The sequence below is a fragment of the Hyperolius riggenbachi genome, chromosome 8 (genome assembly GCF_040937935.1).
Source record: "Hyperolius riggenbachi isolate aHypRig1 chromosome 8, aHypRig1.pri, whole genome shotgun sequence".
NCBI classification, from domain to species: domain Eukaryota; kingdom Metazoa; phylum Chordata; class Amphibia; order Anura; family Hyperoliidae; genus Hyperolius; species Hyperolius riggenbachi.
The window spans coordinates 64,148,959-64,162,915 of NC_090653.1; the positions used below are offsets into that span (position 1 = coordinate 64,148,959).

Here is a 13,957-nt window from a genome sequence, read left to right on the forward strand (position 1 = left end):
AGGTCAGTGCTGTTCAGTTTCACCAGTTTGCCAATATTTACTAAATGTATCTGACAAAGGAATGTAAAAGATAATGTTATCACCTCTTCGGATGGAAGAAGCTTCCCACTGAAGCAATGAGCTTTCCACTGAAGAACAAAGAGCTGTGTTTAACTGTTTAAATGCTGTTCTGCTACAATTTTATGTGGTAGTAGATTTTATGCTGTAAACAATCTTAACCCTCCTGGCGGTATGAAAAATTCCGCCAGGAGGCAGCGCGGCAGTATTTTTTTTTTTTTTAAATCATGTAGCGAGCCCAGGGCTCGCTACATGATAGCCGCTGCTCAGCGGCATCCCCCCGCCCTCTTCGATCGCCTTCGGCGATCTCCGATCAGGAAATCCCGTTCAAAGAACGGGATTTCCTGGAGGGCTTCCCCCGTCGCCATGGCGACGGGGCGGGATGATGTCACCGACGTCAGCGACGTCGTGACGTCATTGGGAGTCCCGATCCACCCCTCGGCGCTGCCTGGCACTGATTGGCCAGGCAGCGCACGGGGTCTGGGGGGGGCCCGCGCGCCGCAACGGATAGCGGCGATCGGGCGCAGGCCGGCGGCGATCAGTGTGCTGGCGCAGCTAGCAAAGTGCTAGCTGCGTCCAGCAAAAAAAAAAAATTAAGAAAATCGGCCCAGCAGGGCCGGAGAAAACCTCCTGCGCGGCTTACCCCGAACTACGTTCGGGGTTACCGCCAGGAAGGTTAAAGAGCAAAAAGGAAATATTGAGTTTCATACCATTTTAAGCTATGGCCTAGGCTAAGGATTTCTTAGATCATCTGTTTTTTAAAAAAAAAAAGAAAAAAAAAAGTTTCCAACAACTGCATATTTCTATATTGATTCTATTCTAATCTATTGTATTAAACCCTAAACTGATGACTAAAAAAAAAAAGAAATCTGTCAATCAAGTCAAAAATGAAAGTAAATTAACACACCTGCACCTTTAGAAAGAAAATTCTTATAAATGTTTTGTAATGCTTAAAGAAAAACAGGTAGTGGTGAATCTCAAAACGAATCAGTTTAAATAGAAACGGGTCAGTAACATAGACATAAACAAAGCACTCAGACTTCAGAGCGGCCGAGTCTCTCAAAAGTAAAGATGGGGAAGTGTATTGAGGAAGCGTGTACTACTATGCGAAACTGCATGGGCAGTGGTTTACACTACATCATACCAGTTCAAGAATGTGGAATTGCTTTTGAAAACCATGAATGCCACATACCCTGGGCTAAATAGGATAAAGGTTGTCTGGCTTCTTATGTGCATTGTCTATCCTCTGCCTCTAATACTTAACCATAGATTAGTGTTTCTGACTGAAGTCTGACTAGATTGGCCACATTGATAAAACTTAACCTTTATTGGGCATACATGAAAATAAACACAATATCTTGAGAAAATGTGAATACATGGGAAAATTGCACAATACGAATGTAAAACCTCGCCGCACATGGTGGCAAAAAGCTCTGATGTCAGTGGAGCGCATGGCGCTCCCTCCCTATTAGCAAGGGGCAGACGCTTCCACAGTACGCGCTTCGCCGCTGTAAACAATAGCAGCATGCGTACTGGCGTGTCAGCATAAGGAACCCTCAAAGTTCAGTCTAGGAGTCCACCCCTAAAGGCCCCCGGCATCTATCACGTCACAGGTTATTTAAGCATAACTTTTGCCAGGTCATGGAGAAGAGGCAGGCAGCAGGGCTAAAGATGGAGCGCAGAGCACAGGAGCAGCTCGCCGGGAGGGACGAGTGAGTCATAACAATGTAGCTACACATCGTGCAGGAGCTTCGTGGTGAGTTCGGGGGGAGACCACCTGGGGGGGTTGTTGTTGGCAGCTAGCTTGAGGGCTAACTTTGGTTTTGCTGGGGGGTGGGGGTGGAATAGGGGGCCCCTAGGCTACTTTTGCCCTGGGGCCTTATACTGCTTAATTGAACCAGTCCTGATCAGCTGAACTCCGTACTGGACTTGAAGGAATGGCGTGTATGGCCCACCCTTCTCCAAATGCACACCAATCCTGTGGATCCCAAACGAATCTGCACAATAGTTGAGTTGCTAACTTGCAACAACCTCAATCATTATCCAGGATCTTTTCCTCCAAACCCAGAGAAGAACTCAGTAGACATCTACTCTGTACCCTACAGCACATAAAACAAAGTAATCAAGCTAAATAAAATGTTTGCCATTAATCCTTGCAATATAGAGAGCCTGAACTGAAAACACTGAATGAAAATAAACTGACAAGATAAACTATTTTATATGTTATGGATAGATCCCAAAGTTGGCCACTTTGGTATCTGGACAGCCAAAGTGAGAATTGGCCAGCTGCAAGATAGGAATCTTAGAGACTTGGCCGGCCAATGTCTGCCATTTTCCATTCTGGCAAGCCAAAGTCCGAAAACTTCAGTTTAGTTTAAAAACATATACATACTGTAGAATTAAGGAATCCTAAATGACCTATTGGGTTCTTCATGCCCCCCCCCCCCCTGCTCTCAGTTGTGGGAGGCTTGGTCTACATTATACTGTATTAACAACATGTATGGTCACAGTGGATCCCATGTACATTTTTAAAGGATCCGCTGTAGCATTCAATATATTTTGCACCCATTGATGTCTTTTGCAGCATGCATTTTGCGTTTTTGACAATGGATGGCATGAGAGCCCTGATGACAACTTCTTGTTTTCACACTATTGGGAGGGTTTTACTAGGTTCTTGTGGTCAGGAAATTCATCATATCTGATTTCATTTTATTATTGTGAATGAAAGTAGTCAATTTCCATAGTCTTTCATAGTGTCCATCAGCATACGTAAAGTGGGAAATGGGAGTTTGTGTTCCACTGCAGCAGAGACAATGGACATGTTGAAAATGGACATGTCTGCATGGATCCTACAGATAAGTAGCACATTATATCCCAGTTAATCCAGAGGAAGGCGAAAAACCTTACAAGGCCTGGGCCAATTAGCCTTAAAAGGGAAAAAATCCTTCAGAATCAGAATAATTTATTTTGGCGAGCATGACTGGGTCCTGGCTGGAATTGGGTTTGGCACGTACATAGCTCAAATAGGAAAAATATACACCAAATATACAGTATAAAGTACAATAAAGAATATGCAGAAATGTAAAGAATTAAAGAGGCATTTAAGGAGTTAAAGAGCCAGAAAAAGTCACTCAGTAGACAGTGCAATTACACCCTAGCAGGCAGTTTGTCCATAAGCAGCAACCAGTGTTTGGGAGGGGGGGGGGGCACTGGTGGGGGGAAGTGAGTGGAGGGAGTTCAAGAGGTTAACAGCTGTGGGAAAAAGGAGTTCCTGTGCCTTGCAGTAGTGGTGGAGATGGCCCAAAACCTCCGGCCTGATGGGAGCCAACTGAAAAAAAAACATTGGCCTAGCTGAGTGGGATCTTTTGCAATCCTCAGCACTCTGGAGTGCAGTCTGGAGTTGTAGAGGCGGTCAAGTGGGGGGAGTGATCTCCCAATTATCCTCTCCACTGAACTGATGAGCCTCTGTAGTTTATGTCTGTTGCCGGAGGAGGAGCCATCGTTCCTGATCAGGATGGAACAGAGGACAGATTCAATGGTGGCAGAGTAGCAGCTGGACTGAGCCATACCGAGTGTCTTCAGTTGGCGGAGGAAGAATAGTCATTTCTGGGCTTTCCTCTAAATGAAACCGATGTTAGCCTTCCACGACTCCAGATGGCAGGCTGACAAATCCCTGGATCAACTCTCCCGGGAATTACTGAGTAATTATAGCCATTGATGCCCTTCAATGCAAGAAAAGCATCCAAGCCCTCTTTAGCTTGTCTCCACTCCAGAAAACGGTACATTTTTAGGTATAGTGTAAGCCTAGCCTTTAGACAATGAAAAAATGGTGTTTGGTGTGATGGGTAGACTGGCGTATAGTTTGGCTGTGTGAAAGAACATCAGTTCTCTCACATCCCATGGAGAGAACAGCAGGAATATAATGCTTATTCCAAACATCTACATCCTTCCATCTCAACCATGGTTCCTTGAGGACTTTGCAGGGGGTCCCTGGCATATTCCCCCACAAGATGAGATGTCTCAGCCGGCAGGTTGAGAAGGTTTCAAAGCTGCATTCCTACCTTCTTAATGTCTTCTTCACTCTTTTTATGCCCATCCTGAATTCTAGCTACCCTACATGCTCATCACTGATATAATGATAGCAATGTGACTGTTATGACACTTTTGGCCATTATCTTGGCCATCTTAGGCTGACAGCATATGTACAAAGGGTGTTCAATGAAACCTATCATATCCAGTGGTCTAAAACCGGCCATAATAGATTTTACAAGATTTCAAGGCGCTCCTATCACTTTCGGCAGTTGTACCATTGTGTAATGAGAACGAAATAAACAGAAAACAACAAGAACTATAAAATAGCCATGTACTTATGACTGCAGGGCCTTTATTTCGTCTGGTTAACTCATATGTATGTCGTATTACATTGTAACAGAGATCAGGGAAGGAAAAGCTGTTGACGTCACTTTAAAATCTACTTCTAATCTTCAGCTCCAATAGAATATTCCAACTGAACAGGGTTATTAGTGAGATACTGATAATTGATCAGCAGATTTCCAATTAAGGAAAATCAAAGACTAAGCTGAGGTTTTGTTATCCTGGGGTGTTTATTCAGACTTACCAATAATAGGTTAAGTGAGGGGGAGATCTGGAAATCCTTTAGAACCCCCTCACCCAGCTTTAATGACCAATTCTACTATAAATAAATAACCTCTACATCCGTTTATACAGGGGTTCCCTGAGATCTTAACATTTTTTAGAAGGGTTCCTCCAGGGTAAAAAGGTTGAGAAAGGCTGCTCTCTACACCATGTTTCTATATAGGAATTATAGAAACTTTAAGTGGCACACAGCAGTGTGGAAGCTATACATCTAAGTTACCCTACATGCGAGTACCAATGCTTCCCCATTAACAGAGCCCACTCTGCTCCCCCACATGCCTCAAGTTTTGCCATTAGACAGACACAAGTACAAGGTGAATAGGAGTAGAGGGAGGAGGAAAAAAACATTGTTTTTCTGTGAAACTTCATACAGAGCTGTTGTCCACTCCTCCTGTTAGTATTAGTAGCAGGACTCAGAAGTCCCGCATTAAGCATTTATCTCAATGTGTTTACAATTAATTGCTGGCAAATGCTTGAGTGGGGCGGTCAATCAAATTTTCCGAGGTGCTGAATATACTGTAGCTTCTAGCATCATTTGCGTTTGTGGTTCTGTATCCCCCTTGGGCAAGGGTGTCAAACTCAATCACATAAGGGGCCAAAATCTAAAACCTAGTCTAATTCAAATTGTTCATTAAGATTTAACATTTATTAAACAGTCTCAAATTAAGTAGCATAACTATAGTGAAAATGGGGGGGGGGGGGGGGGGGGCATGCTCCTCCACCTTCTGCAGAGTAGAGCATTGGAGCAGCTTAACCACTTTGCATCCAGATCTTGATTCCCCATTATGGATCTGGGCAGTTTTGACATTTTAGCTATGACCCTATTTAATTAGCAATAACGTTATCCCTACTTATGACACCTTAATTTTTTTTTTTTTCAAGACAAACTAGGCTTTCATTGTATGGCATTTTTTCCCTCAAACTATTTTATTTTCTATGCATTTTAATAGGAAAAGGAGAAAACAAAAATAGAAAAAAAACCACATTGTTTCTAAGTTTTACCAATTCTAGTTTAAAAAATAAAAATCGCTGTTGTAGATAAAAAAACAAATTTTGTTTGGCTATTTCTAAAGTTTATCACAAGACTTTTTTTTTGTTGGGGGGGGGGGGGTAAAAATCAATCTCAGGGACCAAATATTCGCTTTCACCAATTAGTGATGCAGCAGATAGTGCTGGAGGTTTTGCACAGGAGCAAGCCCAATCGTGCACAGCTGTGCTTCAGCTACACAACTTATAACTATGTCCTCATGGCTTGGATGAAGTCACAGAGGACGTAGATATACTGTAGTGGTGGAAAAACTGGTTAATATTTACCTGCCCCAGTGCTGCTTCTGCAGAAAATTTTCAAGATGAAATGTGGCCTAAGGCAAGATGCCAGCTACACTAGGGGGTTTGCATGCCAAGAAGGGGCCACTGTGGAGGTGTTGTGACAAAAGGATCATGCACTTTTAAATCTCCAGTAGGACACTGGAAGACCTCATGGCCCAATCTTTGGTTCTTCCTGAATGAATACATGCTTGCCCAGGGAACTTCTGCAGCCAGTAGAAAGAAAATGAAAGCTGATTCACAGCTTAGGATGAATTGGCCTCGGGCCTGACCTTACGTGACACACAGTAAACAGTGATGTACAGTAACTTCTGGGCGAAGCAAGCAATTGGCTGGGTGACAGGTAGAAAAACCTCGCAGTCATCTTACGTCGCCTTCTCACCCGTCTAGACACGAAAATGAAAGCTGAGCAGAAGTTCCTGTAGTGGCCGCCACTACTTCTCCTGTCACTTGAATTCGGAACGTCAGCAACCACCAAACACGTTTTTCTTCTTCTTCTGAACAAGTTATCCCAACATCACGAAAATGGAAATCTCCAACTGCAGAGCAGTTACCTATAAAACAGGGATCATGGAAGCTCCTCAGAACATCCTGAGACCAACTGTGGAGACTCGTGGACTACAAGAGCAGGTCAGTAATCTTCTACTGATTCGATAATCTTATGTGAAGGTGCCTTGAAGTATAATCTGAGATAATAACTTATTGAATGTATTATTTACTTGGTAGTATATTTTGTCATTTCATTTGCACAGAAATAGCAAAGCAGGTAATGTGCTAAAATCAAAGAAATCTCACGCAAATTAATATATAAGATTATTTAGTAGTGAAGGCTAAAGAGTGATTGGCAATGATGTGGACAGTGCAAAAAGCCATAGAAATCGCTCACTATCAGTTCACTAAACTGGAACAAAAAGCCCTCTTACTACAATGCTATGGAAAACAAAAGTTTGCTTTCTTAAAACAGAATGTATTTGTAATAATTCAGGTTGGAGTGAGCTCTGAGATGTCTCCCACAATGCATCACTGCTGAATATGCAAATCAGCCATTATTGTCCTTGTAGGCTAAACACACCTCCTGCTGGAATGCAATGATGAGTCAGCTTGTTCAATATATAGAGCCACAATAATCCAACATGCATACAGACTGTTTCATATTGGTTGGTCTTCATCAGTGTATGGCATGGCTTAATGTGGCTCTATGGGGTAGGACACCCAGAGTTACAGAGTACCCAGCAAGCTCGTGGTGAACCTGAACTCCTAGGAGTGTGTAAGGGGCTACAATGGACCAAAACGCCCACTTACTAAAATGCAGAGGATCAGCAGGATAGCCAGGCAACTGGTATTGCTTAAAAGGAAATAAATATGGCAGCCTCCACATCCTTCTTGCTTCAGGTGTCCTTTAAAGACTTGACCATGTAAGCCGAAGCAGGACTGCTGTTACTAGGCTCAGCATCACCCTGCTGTTCAAACGCAAGGCTGTGGGGCACAGGTGGCAGCAAAAGTGTGGCAATAGCCATAGAATGCATGGCAGCTGCTATGAGGCCCTGGGGTTGGGGGAGGAGCTCAGGTGTTTCTTAAAGTGGACCTGAACACTTGCACAGGGCAGAAGGAAAACCGAGAGAAATGCACCATGTGTGTATTTAGAGAGTTTAGCATGTCTAATTCCCTCTCATTTGTGTATAATCACAAGCTGTGTCACATGACTGCCATGGCAGATAAGCCCATTTGAAAGCACAGGAAGTAAACAATATGTCTGCTTCCATGAATCAGAAAGTAGAAACAGTGCAGATTTATTGCAGGATTTGTATCAGCTGTAACAAAGAAATGTTTTTGTTTAAAGGTTATTATGCTGTTGTGTATCTTTTAGAGCAGAGAGGATGTTCTGAGTTCAGGTCCACTTTAAAGTGACCCTGTAGTTACATATACATATAAATATATTGTCTCTATAAACTATACCCCATGTACTAAAGACTCTAGAGGATGTATTCTCTGATTACTTTTGCTACCGTTGTACCCAAAATAATAATGTATGTGCCATATACTTATATTGTCCAGCAAATGCTACCATACGGTAGATTGTTTTGAAATAGCCGTTGTTATTAATATGTTAACACAGTTTTGGATACAAGCATGGGGTTTTGGCATCTCTACAGGGGCGTAACTAGATTTTCAGCTGCACAACGCATATATACAATAACTCCGATCTTATGTCCAGGTGTTTAGAAACCAGAAGAACTCATCTCAACGCTATTAACATGGACCTCAGATTGGTAATCTTGGCTGTTCTCCTAGCAGTGGTGGGCGGACGACCACATGAGAAGCTGTGTCCCGTGTCCCGATATTTAACTGTGTCGTCTGCTGATATGAAGATCCTCAGTCAACTGCAGCATGATCATGTAAGTAGGAGAAATGTATTGGGATCAGGATATCTAGTAAGTAATGTTTCATCACTTCAGCCTTGTCAAGCAGAGGAGGTGCTACTGGGGTTACATGAAGGAAGTAGGTATGGGGACTTTGAATACTATATATGCTATTGTGGACCATCCTACCATCAGAATCCACATTGTCAACTACTTTTGTAGTAGCAAGTAACAAACCAACCCCACCATTGCCACATAACAGAATATTCGCTCACTTCACTGGCCATCCAAAAATTGGAGAATCCTCCTCAAGATTAGCCTACTAACATTTCAACCTCTACATCATTTAGGCCCTGGATTCCTGAAGAATTTGTCACAACCGCATAACTCCTCCTACAATATCAGATCAACAGGATCTAATAACTTAATTACCCCCTGAGAAAAAAAAGTAACCTAAAAGGGTACTCACCTCAATAGAGTGAAGCCTCTGGATAATCCAGAGGCTTCCCCTGTCCTCCTCCACCAGCCCCTTCCAGCGTTGTACCCTCCGAAAAACCATCAACAATCACTTGTTGAAGCCCAAGAAAGTCAGTGCTACTGCGCATGCACAAGCCATCAAGTAGCACGGCCCGATTAGGCTCAGTTTTTTCCGCCAAAACCTAAGCAGTTCCATGCTATTGTATAGGCAGTGTGGCCATGTGCCCGCGAACTTCAGGGTCTCAGCACTGTAAAAGCCTGATGAGGAGGATGGAGGAAATGTCTCGGAGGATCCAGAGGCTTCCGTCTCCTGAGGTAAGTATCAATCTTAATCTTTTGCAAACCTCACAGGTTTGCTTGAAGCTAGAGAAAGAGTGAAGGTTTGATTCAGGCCAGAGGGACAAACAGACAAAGAAGCATCAGTATTATCCTTGGTTTGAAAATAACGAACAAGGGGGTTGATTCACTATAACAAACAGTGGGCCCTATGTAATTACCAAACTCACCAGCGATAATTGCTGGCGAGGTTCTTAAATTAGGCGTCAGTAAGGTCGCCTAATGCAATTGCATTTAACACCCCCCCTCCCCAGCCGGAAAATAACTCGCTTGTTCCTTGCCCCCTATGCAATTACATTTTTCATCTACTGGGAAGCAATGGTTCCTTCCAAAGATAGGTGTAAACTTTTCACCTGCTCTGAGCAGGCAAAAAGACCTATCACCGGTGTCAGCAAGCTGTTTTTGGCATCTGGGAGCCTCCTTTACTAAGGACACCCCAGATGCCAGGGATTTGAATAGGTAAAGGAGTCCGTTTTGACTCCTTACCTATTTAAAATGTAACAAAAAAAACATACCTCCATCGTTCCCGTCTCGCCGCATGTCCCGCGCCGCTCCTCCTCTGCACATTCTTCCTCCATCTCTGTTTATTCTCGGAGCCGGCAAAGCATCTTTGAGTCTCCCGCCGGGGCTCCCCATTCATCCACTAGGTGGCCCAATGAGAATCATCCTGATTCTCACTGGTCCAATTAGAATCAGGATGATTCTCATTGGGCCACCAAGTGGATCACACCTTATCAGAGTTAACATGCCTTATCAGAGTAGCATAGCGAGCGCTACAAGCTTTTAGACTCCAAATCTGGAAATAATCATAACGCCAGGGAGGCCTGCCTCTCTATGGCTCTCCTAAAGTCAATACAGAAGAAAGGTGCCCTACTGATATCATCAGGCTGAATTTTATATTACAAGTAATTATTCTTCAGGTTTCTACTGGCAGTGCTGTAAGAACTGTGCCCTTTTCATAATTGCAGCAGCACTCGGCCTAACAATATGCTTTGTTACGCATACAGTACGTGTTCAATACAGATCAGCCACGTTCTGCATTCAGATGAAATGTCTTGTTTTCTACAGGAAAAGGCCATGTCCCCGAATGCATTGAAATGTCACAAAAGATTGCGGAGACACAAGCCCTCGGTGTGTGACCTCACGGTAAGAAGAACCCGATATTGATTAGACAATCATGCATACAAATTCAGGTGTAATTGATCGAGATGAGCAATCAGATGATAACTTTGACTATGTACATGTAAATAACATGCAATGTAATACCATGCAAAGAGCAGCTGCCCATAACAACCAATCAGAAGTCACCTCTAGCCATACATGTACATTTGGGTCAAGGACAAATAAAGTAGACCAATTTTGGGTTCTAGGGGCGGGGCCAGATTATTGGGGGTTGCTACCAGCGGCATAACTACAATTCATGGGGCCCCCCTGCAAAACTTTGATGGGGCCCCCCAATGTTTTTACACCCCTTCCTTTGCCTCTTGCCTCCCTTTGGTGCCCTCCACAGTCTTGGGGTCCATCTCACAAGGGTCATAAAACAAGTGTGGCCATCATGATCTTCACACCCATCATGAGCCTGCCACTCCAGATCTGAAGTATAGTCTTATGTATAGGAGGAGGGGAAGATTGGTAGTTGGGGCCCCCCACAGCTCTGGTCCCCCCTGAAATCACAGGTGCTGCTCCTCTCTAGTTATGCTCCTGGTTGCTACATATGAAATAGGAGGCTGCAAATAGGGAGGGGGGGGGGGGGGGAACACATAACATTGGAAGCTGATGCCCCAGGGAGTTGTACATAAAAGGGAGGAGCTGATGTATATTGATGTTACACATGGAAGAGGGGCTACACATGGAGTGGGAGGGGCACTGCTGCACATGGAAAGGGAAGCCCCAACATACTTGGCCTAGGGATGGAAAAAGTATAAATCCGGCCTTGCTCAGGTTACATGGGGACCCCAGCAAAAACTTTGTAGGGTCCTATGCTAAAAACAAAACAAAACATGACACCCCCCCCCCCCCAAGGGTGGTCTGCCAGTAACCTACAGCCTCCCCCTGCCCGCACCTTAATGAGAGAAGCGCAGCATGCACCAGTATTCCTCTATAAGGCCCAGTGTTACGGAGGAGCGCTGGTGATTGTTGCTAGGCTGCAGAGGGAAGAGGCGAGAGCGGAGCTGCAGTGGCGTAAGTATGTGTACACTGCGCTCCTGCTCTGCATAAAGGGGGAAGAGAGAGTGACGGCCCCCTTAGACCACGGGCAGCTCTGTAATCAGGTGGGGTATTGTTACCTAATGCCAAGGCCCTTGTTGAACTCATATTTTTTTTTCTCTTACGTTATATTTACACACCTTATTATCTCTTACGCTATATTTGCACGCCTTATTAGTAATATGTCTTTTCAGCCACTAGCAAGCAAGAAAATGCTCACAATAATTTTGACAAAACCTTTTAAACCTTCTGATTGGTACTTTTTCATTCGGTGAATACTGAAAGTTATTTTAAACAGAAGATGAAAATTATATCCTAGGACGGGGTGTCCAAACCATATCGTTGTTCTTGAGACGGCTAAGGGGCCACACTAGCGAAACTAAACACAATTTTTGCTAACTCCTGTATGCCTGTGACATTTTGTCAAATAAAACATTTCCCAAGGAAAAACCTACAAATCGTGTGCAGTTAGCACAGTGGCAGTTGCTAATCAGTGGCTGTTACTGCTGCTGGCACAGTGGCAGCTGCTAGTCAGTGGCTGTTACTGCTGCTGGCACAGTGGCAGCTGCTAATCAGTGGCTGTTACTGCTGCTGGCACAGTGGCAGCTGCTAATCAGTGGCTGTTACTGCTGCTGGCACTGTGGCAGCTGCTAGTCAGTGGCTATTACTGCTGCTGGCACAGTGGCAGCTGCTAATCAGTGGCTGTTTCTGCTGCTGGCACAGTGGCAGCTGCTAATCAGTGGCTGTTACTGCTGCTGGCACTGTGGCAGCTGCTAATCAGTGCCTGTTACTGCTGCTGGCACAGTGGCAGCTGCTAATCAGTGGCTGTTACTGCTGCTGGCACTGTGGCAGCTGCTAATCAGTGGCTGTTACTGCTGCTGGCACAGTGGCAGCTGCTAATCAGTGGCTGCCACTGCTACAGTGGTGGCTGATAACCTACAGGTGACAAAGGTGGAGGCATAGTGGCAACATAAGATAGCCCCCTGCATGCGGCACTACAGCTATGGCCACTTTGGCCATGCCTGTCCTAGGAGAAAACTTAAGGAAAAACATGAATTAAATGAGGGCTTTAGAGAGGGGTATGGTCACTCGTGTAAGCATATATATATTCACCACAGAAAATGGGGGCCTTTTTATAAAGTAGCCATCATAAAAACAAAGATCTCCAGTTTTTTGTTCTTCACACTTCAAGCCTGATCGCCACTATAACATGGGAACAGGATTTGTTCTCTTGACAAGTGGAGAACTGCATTACTGTATTAGAGTAATTTATATGCCTCAGGGCTGCTGGGTAAGCCATTTCCATTCAGTGAACATTATATATTGTACTCTTCCTTTGCCAAGATAACGATTAAGATAACGATTAAGGTGCTGAAATAGATTCCTGCTGTCTGTAGGGCAGTAACCTGTATAGGTAGAGCTATCACCTTATTAGAATTTTCTGTCAATCTTTGGACTGTTCCGAATTGATAAAGGTGATACTTAATGGCATTGAACATGGCTGCCCATCCGCCATTATCTTTTTTCTCTTGAGTTTTCTCCTAGGAGATAATTTTTCATCTTCTTTGTAAAATAACTTTAAGCACTTTGCAATTTAAAAAGTTCCAAAATGTAGGTGAAAAAGTACTATCAAAATTATTGTGAGTATTGTGAGTATTTTCTTGCTTGTTGGTGGCTTAAAGAGACTCTGTAACAAAATCATCCTTATTTCTTCTATCCTATCAGGCCTGGTGCACACCAAAAACCGCTAGCAGATCCGCCAAATGCTAGCAGATTTTGAAACGCTTTTTCTTATTTTTCTGCAGCGTTTCAGCTAGCGTTTTGCGGTTTTGTGTAGCGGTTTTGGTGTAGTAGATTTCATGTATTGTTACAGTAAAGCTGTTACTGAACAGCTACTGTAACAAAAAACGCCTGGCAAACCGCTCTGAAGTGCCGTTTTTCAGAGCGGTTTGCGGTTTTCCTATACTTAACATTGAGGCAGAAATGCCTCCGCAATCCAAAATCTGCAGCAGCCCGGGAGTATGCGTTTCTGCAAAACGCCTCCCGCTCTGGTGTGCACCAGCCCATTGAAATACATTACCCAAGCGGATCCGCACCCGCAAGCGGATCGCAAACCGCAGCCGAAACGCTCTGGTGTGCACTAGGCCTCAGTTCCTATGCCTGTTCTAATGTGGTCTGGTTTACTGCAGCCTTTCCTACTTGCACAGTGACTGTATTATGTCTGTTATATGATCTAATCTTCTCTCCTCTGTCGGCTCTGTCGGGCTGAGGCACTCAGACTGGAATGTGCAGGGCTGCTTGTGATTGGATAGAAGCTATACACACCCTCTCCAGGCCCCCTGCAGTCTCTGTATGACTCACACACTCTGCTTATGTGAGCCTATCACAAGCTGGTTAGTTTGTTTGTAAACACTGCCTTAAACTGGCAATAACAAGCCAGGATTGCAGCAGAGAGTGGCAGAAACAGCACAGAGGGGCCCAGGAGAACATAATGAAGAGAATGATATGCTTTTGTTGTAAGAATTTTAGAGTACAGATTC

General features: G+C 44.1%; 1 protein-coding gene across 24 annotated transcripts in view; it reads right to left on the reverse strand.

The window, feature by feature from the left end:
• Positions 1–13,957, reverse strand: part of LOC137528845 (leucine-rich repeat and fibronectin type III domain-containing protein 1-like protein) — a 688,143-nt gene that overhangs the window by 634,798 nt on the left and 39,388 nt on the right. The window contains exon 1 of one of the 24 annotated variants that reach the window (XM_068250506.1): positions 768–790. The exons of the other annotated variants lie outside the window; for them this stretch is intronic. The gene's annotated coding sequence lies outside the window, so the exon portion shown is untranslated. Of the gene's footprint in view, positions 1–767; positions 791–13,957 lie in introns of those variants that run through there. 24 annotated transcript variants of the gene reach the window in all.